A 10849-nucleotide genomic window follows, 5' to 3' on the forward strand; every position below is an offset into this window, starting at 1 on the left:
CAACAGGGTTGCAGGCTCCTCTTTGCGAGGGTGCCTGGGTGCTTCTGGGCAAAACTTGAGGTCCCGAGTAAGTTTGGCTGGAGCTTATCGTGTGTCTGGGAGAGGGAGAGGCCGAGGCCGGATGGGGACAAGCTGAAGCACGAGAGGCAGCAGAGACCGTGCTCTGGCCATCTGTAATGTGCAGAAACCACCGAGCGCTTGTACCCTACGGGCCCCGGGAGCGGGTTCCTGAATGGCATTGCAGGCTGAAGGAGCCTTGCCCTTAGCCTCCTGCTCCATCTAATTTTTTCCTTCCCCCAGGGGCTTTGTGGCCAAGAATAGCCCAGGCGGCTTCTCCAGGTGTTCAGGAGAACCACCTCCTCGCTGCCCCTGCAAACCCCTTCTCGAGTTGCAAGGGGAGCAGGTGTAAAATGAGCTCCCTTCTCCCCTTGTTGCAATGGGAAGAGACAAAGCCTGGCCTTGCGGTTGCAGCTGATCCGAGGGCTGGCTCCTGGCGGCGATCCCTGGAAATGACGGAGCCGGGTGGAGGCAGCGGCCCAGTGCAGGCATCTGGCATCTGGGAGGTCTTCGTTGGTGGCAGGGGGTTGCTACTGCCTTGTGACAAGGGGCGATGCCTCGCGTGCCCCTGGGTCAAGCTTAAAACCTCCGCTTCGTGCTTAATTCACCAGAACAGGAGCAAGGAGTCGACCAGATCAGCAGCCCAGCTGCCGTGGGGAGGGAGGCTAATTGATGGCTAGCGGGGTCCATGCTTTCCACCCGGGCAGCGGTCAGGGCTTCCCAAGGCAGCTTGAGTCTGCTAGGAGAGCGCCGAGAAGGCCGCCCCAATGCGGGGGTGGCACTGGGAAGCACGTGCGTGCACACGGCGCTGTTGCGCTCTTGGTTTGGAAGTAGTCAGGGTGGGGCATGAGGTGCGGGTGGGGATGGCAGGTGTCTGCACACGCATCCCCGTGCTGAAACGAGGCCCTCGGAGAATCAGCCTGGTGCCCGCTAACGCCTCCCAGCTCCTGCCACTGGCACCTCCTGGCTTCGGGGGAGTGAGACTCATTTTGCTTCCTAGCAGTGCTGGGGAGAGGCTAGCAGGGGTAGGAAGGAGGGGAACGACGGGGGAGTACTGGGCCTCGGACCCGGCTCGCTGGCTGCATGCATGCATCCGGGGCCTGCGCGCTGGTATCAGCACCGTGCTGCAGACTGGCTGCAGGTCGGTCCCCCGGGCTGGCGGGGTCGCGGTGCCCCACCGCTGCCAGGTGACGGGGACGCGCACGCTGGCGGTACTTCCCCACAGACTCTGGGCACCTCCCAGCCCAGCCATTGCTGCGTTTGCCGTCCCCAGGTGCTGATATCCCCATTTTAGAGAAGCTGAGGCCTGAGGGCCAGGCTATGGGCCTAACCACTGAGCCATCCTCCCTCCCTGTGCATCTTGCTTGACAGGAGAATGCAGCCCGGGTTATCAGAGACTCAGGCGCTGAAGTCCCACCGAGAGCCTAAAAACACTGGGTCTCAACCTCTTCGAGGAAGGCTATCAACAGAATTTCCTAGCAAGGATGAGACTTGCTCGAGCCCTGCTACCCTGCACCGATGGCACGGGGTGGGGGACAGCGCTGCAGCAGGGCCTGGGTGCAGACCCCGGGACTAGACAGTCCATGCGGCGCCAGACACGCTTTGCCCTAGAAGCTCAACCCCTGCCGTGCCCGGCCTGTGCGTACCCATTTGCAAGGTAAATCAGGCCGGCAAGCATCCTCTGCAGTGCAGCAGCGCAGAGCCCCGGGGTCCTGCCAGCTGCACCGCAGTCGCCAGATGGGAAATGGGCAGCGAGGCTGGGCCCAGGGCATAAGCAGAGGCCGGGTCCTAGTGAGGCTGGTGCGGGTTGGAGGGCTCCCAAATCACCAAGCGCACGGTGCTGCACAGCTGGCAGTGTGCTCCCCTGTTTGCTACTGCCCAGCCCCAGGATTACTAACCCCCAGCTCTGCCTTGGGCACGACCTCTGCTCAGTGCGCCGAGCCTGCTGCCCTGCTGCCACAGCCCCGGGGAGGTGGCTGGGGTTCAGGGGAGACTCCCAGGTGCCCCTTCCCCTGCCATGGGCATCTCCCTCCCAAGCCCTCCAGCGCCTGCTGCCTCCCCCTTACCCCAGCTTTCCTCTGTCCACCCTGGGGCCACCGTGTGCACGCCCCCAGGTCTCTGCTCCCCCCGTTAGACTCCCTCGGTCCTTGCGTGCAGGCTCCAGCCTCCCCAGCCAGCAAGCACGGCCAAGCAGAGCGGATCAAGCGCGCCCTTCCCAAGTGCCAGCAGGGCTGGGTGCAAGCCAGCACCACCCGGCTACTCCCCAGGGAGCGAGAGCGAGCAGCACTGGCGAGGCCCCCGCCAGCCAAGGTGCTGCGTGCACTGATCCCAGGTGCTGCGCGATGAGGACACATGCACCAGAGAACTGCAGCTGCCTCTGGGGTGGAGCTGTCCTGCTGCCCCGCAGCAGCCGTGGGAGCGTCGCGGCGGGGAGAGGGGACGGACGCTTCTCAGTTCCCGGTCTCCTTCACTCGCTTGGGCCTCCTCACTAGTGTCGTGCCCCACTTCGGTTCTCTGGCTCGTTGCCCTCGAGCCTGGTCCCTTGTGGCCCTTTGCTGTGTTTGCTGGCCTGGGAGCGCTGGCAGAGAGGGGCACACGTGTGTGTGGTTGAACGGGCCATGCCCATGCTTGGGATCACCCACGAGACACATGTGAGCATCTCCTTAACCACAGGCCGAGGTCCATTGTGCTCCCAGTGCCCACGTCGTGAGCAGCCGGGCTGGGCAAGGTCCCACGTGCCTCCCGTTTGCTGGACATGGGCTCCATCCCACCCCAATGCACCTGTTCTGATGCCACGGCGCAGCCCCCCAGGATTACCAGTCCCAGCATGCACTGCTCCGGTCCAGCCCCCCACCACTTCCCCTGATGTGGAGGGGACACGCGTGCCCTGAGAAGCCCCTCCGATGCCCAGGCTGGATCAGTCGGGCCTGGTACGCGGGCTGGACCCAGACGCCGACAAGCCAGGACGGGAGCGGAGCTGGTGTCCACTGCCCGGGGTCCCAGTGAAGAGGGGAAGGGGCTTGTGGGGGGCAGAGCTGTGGTGCTGGGTCTCAGGACCCCAACCCCCTGCCCGATCCGGCTCTCACCAGCACAGGCCTCAGGGAAGTCCAGCCTTGACTCTGCCTCTGCTCCCTTCTGTGGACTTGGGCACATCACTTCATCCCCACGGCCCTGTTTCTGGGGCTCATTGGAGTGAAGTGCCCGTGTCCTGCGAGGACGGGGTAGTTCAGGGGGGCACTGAGGTGTGTGAGGGACCAGTGGCTGCAGAAAGAAGCAGGGAAGGGGGCAGGGCCGTGTCCTTGGGAAGGGAGAGAGAGACGTCCCAGCAAGTGAGGTGCAGTGCAGTGGCTGCCCGGAGACCCCAGGCAGGGGCTGAGACACGGCTGCACAGCACGGGGTGGCCAAGGGGCTGGGCTGGGGTCAGGCGAGCAGGTCCTGCTCCTTCCTCGGCTCCTGAGGTCCTCAGTGGCCTTGGGTAAGTCGCCTAATGCCCGTTTCCCCACCTGAATAAGTGCCTCGCTCTCTGTGCCCTCACCGAGGCAGCAAGCCCAGATCCCCCCAGCACAGCAGCATGCTTTCCCCATGCCTGGCACCTCCACCCAGAGACAGCCTCATCTATCCTGCCCCCTGCAATGGGGCAGGGAGGGGTGCCCTCAGTTGTGCCCCCGGCCTGACCTGCTGCAGCGAAGGAGAGGCCGAACCAGGCAGCAGCTACCATCCTGGCTGGCAGGGCACAGGGCCTGGCGCCTGCAGCCGTGAGGGTGGGGTGCATCCCGGGGTGGGAGAAGGGGGCAGTAGGCCAAGAGCCTGTGTGGGGGCTGCCTGCGGCCTGTCTGGGGGGCAGTAAATTTGGAACCAGTGTTTCCAGTCCAGCCCCATTTCAGGGGCTCTGTGAGGATGCCAGGACTCGGGCTGAAACGCGGGGGTCCTGGGCCGTGGGGATGAAGTGACATGCCCAAGTCCACAGAAGGGCGCAGAGGCAGAGTCACGGTTGGACTTCCCACAGGCTGGGGCTTGGGGCCCTGAGACGCCGGGCCTGCCCCAAACGCACAGGCCATGGTTGTCGGGACGCCCCACCCTCCGAGTTGAGGGCTGGAGGGCAGGGCACGGGCTCCCGCCCGCGGACAATGGGTACACACAAGGCTGTGACCTTCCAGACAGGCTGCAATGACCGGGGTGACCCAGGACAGGCCGGCCGCGGGAAGCCCGCAGACTTGGCGGGCGGGTGCTTGGCTTGTCCCGACCAGCCTGACCCCTCGAGGTGTCTGCATTGAGGACGCTGGATTTTGAGGCCCCCGACCCCGCCGGCTGTCTGAAAACGCAGCATCTGGAGGGCAGGGAACGTGCCAGCTGGCACCCAGTCCCTCCGGAGCAGAGCAGCCCCCAGCAGGGACAGGCCACCTCTGTGACCCCAGAACCGTGCTTGGCCAACAGCCCCGAGAGCCCAGGTCCGGCTTGGAAGTGGGATTCGTGGGAACCGGGTGCCCTCTGGCGGGCCGTGGAAGAACGCCGCCTCCATCCCTCCCCGGGCTGGTGCTGCCCTCCTGGTTCTGCGGGGCAGGGGTAGGGCTGCAGGGCAGGGGCCCTCAGACAGGACGGGGCTGAAGGTAGAGGCCAGGTCCCTGAGGATGCGCAGGGGTGAGGGCCCGGTATGTCCGAGTTGGCAGCCTCCCTCCGGAGAAGCTGGTGCCAGGACGCATGGGCTGGAAGGCACCAGGGCCTCTGCCTCCAGGGCCAGGGCTGTGGGCACGGGTGCTGGCTGGGGGGCCGGGGGCCATGCATGCTGCGTGGGCAGGGGCACCTCGCCCTCCGGCACCCTGCAGGGCCAGGCCCTGGGCACGGGCACAGCAGGAGGAGGTTGGGACTATAACCAACACCCCTCAGTCCCGAACCGCAGCCCCTCGGCCTGGCACCTCCGCAGAGCCCGACAGTGCCCCTGCCATCCTGACCTCCACCCCTGGCCTGGCAGAGCTCGGGCTACTCCAGACCAGGCACCTTCTGAGCAGACGCTGCCGGCCTGCTGGCTCCTGGGATGGTTTAATACTCGCCCGGGCCTTTCCTGGAAGGAATCAGTGCAAGGAGGCGCCTGGGCTGGGCATCACCCCCTAGCGCAGGGGAGCTGAGCCATATGCCGACTCTGCCACTGACTCCCCTTGTGGCCTTGGGCACTTCCCCGCTGACCTCAGCTGTGCAGGAAGAGGAGGCTCCTGCTGCCGCCAGGGGCCTGCGGGGCTTTAGCCCCTGGTTCCAGTGTGAGCGGAGGTCGGCAGGGGCCACCCAGAGATTTACCTGCCTGGTGCAGGAACGGCGTGGCCTGTGTGAGGGGCTGGGACGGGGTGACCCACACGGGCCCTCGCCCCTGGCCCTCCTGCAGCAGCTCCTGGCTGATTCAGGACAACAGGCTCCTTCCTCTCCTGTGCCTTGTGCGTGCCCCTCGCAGCTGGGCACGGCTTGGCGCGTGCAACTGGGCTGCCGGTGTCCAGGCGCGCAGCTCGCACCTGGCCCAGTGCCCCCACGCTGCCATCGGCGCGGCCCCAGATGCACGCCCCAGGCTGGTGTCGGCCCCTCCAGGGCCCACGCGTACCGTGGTGTTGCAGCACCATCTAGTGTCCCCGGCCCGGCAGTCCTCACGCTCACGAGGACAGGCCGCGCCTGAGGGTGCTGCAGGGCTGCCGAGACCACCCTCTGCTCCACCGCACCCCAGCTGCTCCGCTGCGCGCCAGGGGCCCTCCCTGCCTGCCAGCCACCCAGCCCGGGCCCAGCATCACTCGGCCGTTTGCAGTAGAGGGTGTAAGACGCTGGGTTGGGCAGACCCGGAGTCCGTCCAGCAGGACACATGCACACATATATATTCACTTATACACACGCGTACACGTACATGTGCACACACGTCTGTGCACAGACATGTCCACGTGCTGCCCGTGTCCACCACAGCTTGGAACCCCTCAGCACCCTGCGCTCCCTCCCCTCCTGTCAGGTGTTTCCTCCAACCTGGGAATCGCCTCCGCAGCTCCTCTCCATGCCCCCTCGTCCTTCAACCCCCTGCCCCCCAGACAGCGTGTGGCACTCCTGTGCTGCTCCCGCCCGGGGGCAGTGCCACCCTCCGCCTTCTCCCCTCGCCACCCCCAGCATTGCCACAGCAGGGCCTGGCACTGATCCCCCGCCGGGCCCTGCCGAGCAGGGAGCACCTCCCTGGGGTGCCGCCCGGCCCGTGCAGCCCCTGGCTCCGGTTTCTGCGGCTGGGAGAAGCCGAGGCACGCTCCACGCTGTGTCTGGATGCCCCCATGCAGTAGCAAGAGCCCCCCACTGCTGTCCCTACGCCCGCCCCGTGGGTAGACAGGAGCTCTGGCCAGTGTTGCAACTCGAGAGTTAACAAGTTAACTCCCCTGGGTTAACCGGGCTTCTCAGGTGCTGGCCCTTTCCCTGCAGCATGTGACGGAGGCACCTGGGGCTGGTGCCAGGCTAGGCAAGGCCCTGGGGCAGTGAAAGCAGGAGGCAGGTTGCAGTCCCCCTTGGAGAGCCAGGGCTGGGTGCAGACATCGGGCACCTGCTGCCTGCATCCGTGGGCCTCAAGGGCTTCAGCGGTCACATCCTGATGCTGCGCCCGGCTCACCTCCACCATCTGTGCCAGCGCCCGTGAGTCACCGAGGGAAGGTAAGACTTGTAAAGCGGGCACTGAAGGTAAAGTGCCCCCGGGCCGCGCGTGTCTCGTGTTCACCGCAACACGGGCAATTGACTGTGTTAGGGAGGCTCTGCTGGGGCGGCCTGCCAGGAGCGCTGCTTTGGAGGAGTTGGAGGAGCTTTGGGAGCTGCGCGGGGCTGGACGTCGGGGCAGCCGTGCGAGATCCATGCCATGGTGTGCCAGACAGCAGGGCCAGCCAGGGGATGAACCTACCTCCTCCTCTGCACCCCAGGCTGGCAAGGGGCTGGCCTGGCTCTCCTGGAGTAGATACAGCTTTGTGCCGGCTTTTAAAGTGAGGGGGCTCCTGCCCCCCCCACTCTTATTGGGGTGCCCCCTCCTCTCCCAGCAGTCAGAGCCCTCTACTTAGGGCGATCGGGAGGACGTGGTGCTGAACCTCCTCCCCGCACCGCCGAGACCCGGCAGCGTGAGTGTCCCACGGCTCTGAGCTCGGTGTCTGAGTTAAAGGGGGTTCGTAGAATCATAGCAGTCGGGTCGGAAGGGACCTTGCAGAGCTTCAGGTGCGACCCCCTGCCTGGGCAGGAGGAAACTGGGCTCAAGTGACCCCAGCCAGGTAGGTATCGAGCCACTTCTTAAAGACCCCCAGGGGAGGAGCCAGCACCACTTCCCTTGGAAGTCGGTTCCAGATCCTAGCCGCCCTGACTGTGAAGTACTTCCTTCGGATGTCTAATCTGAACCTACTCTCCAACAACTTGTGGCCGTTATTCCTCCCCTTCTGGGCCCCCCTAGTGAGTTTATAGACGGTCCCCAGGTCCCCCCTCAGCCTTCTCTTGTGGAGGCTGAACAGGTTCAGGTCCCGTCGCCTCTCACTGTAGGGTCTGCCCTGCAGTCCCCGGATCATGCGGGTGGCCTCCTCTGGACCCTCTCAATGCTGGCCACATCCCTCTTGAAGTGGGGTGCCCAGAGCTGGACACAGTACTCCATCTGTGGCCTGACCAGTGTCGCGTAGAGGGGGAGGATCACCTCCTTGGCCCTACTTGAGATGCACCTGTGGATGCACGATAGGGTCCGGTTAGCCCCGCCGACCGTGGCCTCGCATTGTCGGCCCATGTTCATCTTGGAGTCAATGATGACCCCAAGATCCCTCTCTGCCTCCGTGCTCTCAAGAAGGGAGTTTCCCATCTTACAAGTGTGCTGTTGGTTACTCCTGCCTGAGTGCAGCACCCTGCACTTGTCCGTATTGAAACGCATCCTGTTTTTGTTAGCCCACCCCTGCAACCTGTCCAGGTCTTGCTGCAGTCTTTCCCTCCCTACTAGCGTGCCCACCTCACCCCAAATTTTGGTATCATCAGCAAATTTGAACAGGTTGCTTTTCACCCCATCGTCCAAATTGCTGATGATGTTGAACAGTGCGGGCCCAAGGACCGAGCCCTGGGGGACTCCGCTGCCCACTTCCCCCCGGGTCGAATATGACCCGTCCACCACCACCCTCTGAGTGCGACCTTTCAGCCAATTCGCAATCCATCTGACCGTGTAGGCATTGATGCTACGGTTGCCCAGTTTTTTAATGAGGATGGGGTGGGAGATGGTGTCAAAGGCCTTGCTGAAGTCCAGAAAGACTACGTACACGATGACACCTGCATCCAATGCTTTTGTGACCTGATCATAAAAGGCAATCATCTCCCCGTACCAGCAGCGCCTGCCTTGTTTCTTGTTCCTCATGAAAGGACGTGGATGCGGGGAGGCCTGGCCGGTTCCTGCTCTCACCGGGACGCAGGGCAGGACTCTCTGCCCGTGTTGGCCCCAGCGTGTGCCCGTGCCTGGTCCGTGAGGACAGGGGTGACTAGCGAGGTGGCAGGGCTCAGAGAGGCCTGGGGGTTGTGGTGGTGCTGAGTGTCCCCGGTGTGGCCCTGGAAAAGCAGGGGAGCTACTGGCTTGTCCCGCAGAGCGTCCCATACAAGTCCTGAGAGGCGCTTCATGCAGCTCAGGTGGCAGATCGTGCCCTCCCGGGGCACGGCGCCCAGCCTGGACCTGGCACCGGGGAAGAAGGGGAGGGATCAGCTGGAGAACTGGGACTGTTTCTCCCGAGGTGGGGCAGGCCGAGGGGGACTTGCAAACGACCTGCCAGCTTGCAGGGCCTGGGGGAAGAGGGTGGTGCTGACTTTTCCACCAGGGCTGGGGCGGGATGCCCCGGATTGCTTTTGGCTGGGAAGAACGACACGTGCGGGCGGCTCAGCCCTGGACCGGGCCAGCCAGAGTGGTTGAGGAGCCCCCGCTCCTGGGGGGCCAGGGAGACGCACGCCTGCCGGGGACATCGGCCTTGTCTGACCCCTGCCCTGGGCTGGGGCTAAGCTAGACGTGACCTCCGCAGGGCCCTGCCAGGGCTAGTCCTGGTGTGACCATTCCCCGCTTTCCGTGTGACTTTCTGTGTGGCTTTCGGGCAGCTGCACAAAGGCCTCTGAGCGCGGCGTGCAGCTGCCTGACCCGGCTCTTCCCGAGGTGCACAGGCCCCGCGCCATCAGGAAGAGGCGGCCAGGAGCCTGTTTGCTCTTTGGGCACGTTGCAGCCGCAGCTCGGGCCCTCCCGCCTCGCCTGCTTCCTGTTGTGACTCCGCAGCCTCAGGTCATGTTTCCGGGCCCAGCCCAAGCTGCTGGCAGGGTAACCCCCTTGGCCCTGAGCTGTGGCACCAATGCACTGTGCAATCAGGGGGAGAGCAGCAGGCAGACGTGTGGGGCTGCATCTATGTGCTATGGGGAGGCCCCAGCCGGAGACGCGGGGCTGCTGGAGGAAGGGGCGCTCTGTGCCCCGGCAGACCCCCGTGCCGTCAGCAGGGAGCCGCTGGCCCCATCGGGACCCTGTGCCCATGGGCCCAGCCAGCACAGAGGGATGCCGGCTCCAGCTCCTCCAGGGCAGCTGCAGAGCTGGCGCTGGTGGGGAACCGGTCCCGTGTTTTCAAGGAATGTGGGTGCAAAAGCGTGGGAACTGCAAGGCAAGTTTGGTTTGCGGAGCAGTAGATGAGCTCCTGCCGTCCTTTTGTCCAGCAGATTCGCTGAGGGACCGTCTCCCCATTACTACTGTCCTCCGCCCCTTCGCTAGGGAGCATCTTCCAGGTACCACTTTGATCCCTGCTGCGTGGAGCTGGTGGGTCCCGCTGGCCGGGCTGGAGCACAGCCGTGGTCCCAGCCAGGATCTGCACTGGAGCTGGGCCGTCCCTTCCCAGGCCGAGGTCCTTGCTGCTGCCCCTGGCCGGCCCTTACCGCAGTGAGGGCAGGTGGCCAAAGCTCTGCCCCAGCCCAGGCCTCCCACCCCTCACTTGAGGGCGTTTGCCCCCACTCCCAACTCCAGGGCACCTTGCCGTGGTGCAGCAGCTGCAGACCAGCTGGACGTGGAGGCAGGCAAGACCTGTCCCATTACCCTGTCCCCGTCCTGTCCAGGGCTGTTTGGCACAAGATGAGAAGGCCTGAGAGGCTTCTGCTTGTGCCTCACAATCTCCACCCCTTGCCTCCCTCCAGGGCTGGAATTGGTGGGGGAGAAAGGGAGGATCACGCAGTCCTGCACTGAAGCACAAGCTGCTTTCAGCCGTGGCTGTTTGCATGGAGCAGAGATGGCGCTGGGCACTGAGCACGGATTGGTGAACGTGGCCACCGAGGGGCGTCCGTGCCCCGTTCCTGCCTCCGACCGCGTCTGAACCCAGCTGTCCTGAGGCTTGCAGACCTGTCACCCACCCTTGTGTCAAACACTGGAGCTGGCTGTGGTCACCGGAGACACCAAATCCCTGCCCAGGCCTCACTCAAGCCAGGGTTTCTCCAGTCAGTCCAAGCCGGTGCCTCGGCAGGTCAAGGTGGGAGCAGAGCAGTGTGTGTTGGAAGCCACGTGTCCTACCTGGTCCTTGCAGGTCCCAGCCCCTGATGGAGAGGGCCTGTGTAGATGGTGCGTGTCCCTCATCCCACGCTGTCCTCTGAGGGTCTAGGAGTGCCTGGGACGCTTGCTCCCACGGCTCTCCTGCCAGACGTTGAGGGGACATAGTGTTATCTGCCAGGGCTTAGAGAAGCGCCTCTGCCAGGAAGGTGTAATGCCTACGATGTTCTCGGGTCCACTGTCCTTTTGTGGATTAGGGAAGGCCTCATCTTGTGGCTACACCTGAACCCCACC

Source organism: Alligator sinensis, unplaced genomic scaffold (genome assembly GCF_000455745.1).
Source record: "Alligator sinensis unplaced genomic scaffold, ASM45574v1 scaffold301_1, whole genome shotgun sequence".
In the NCBI taxonomy this organism is placed as follows: Eukaryota; Metazoa; Chordata; order Crocodylia; family Alligatoridae; genus Alligator; species Alligator sinensis.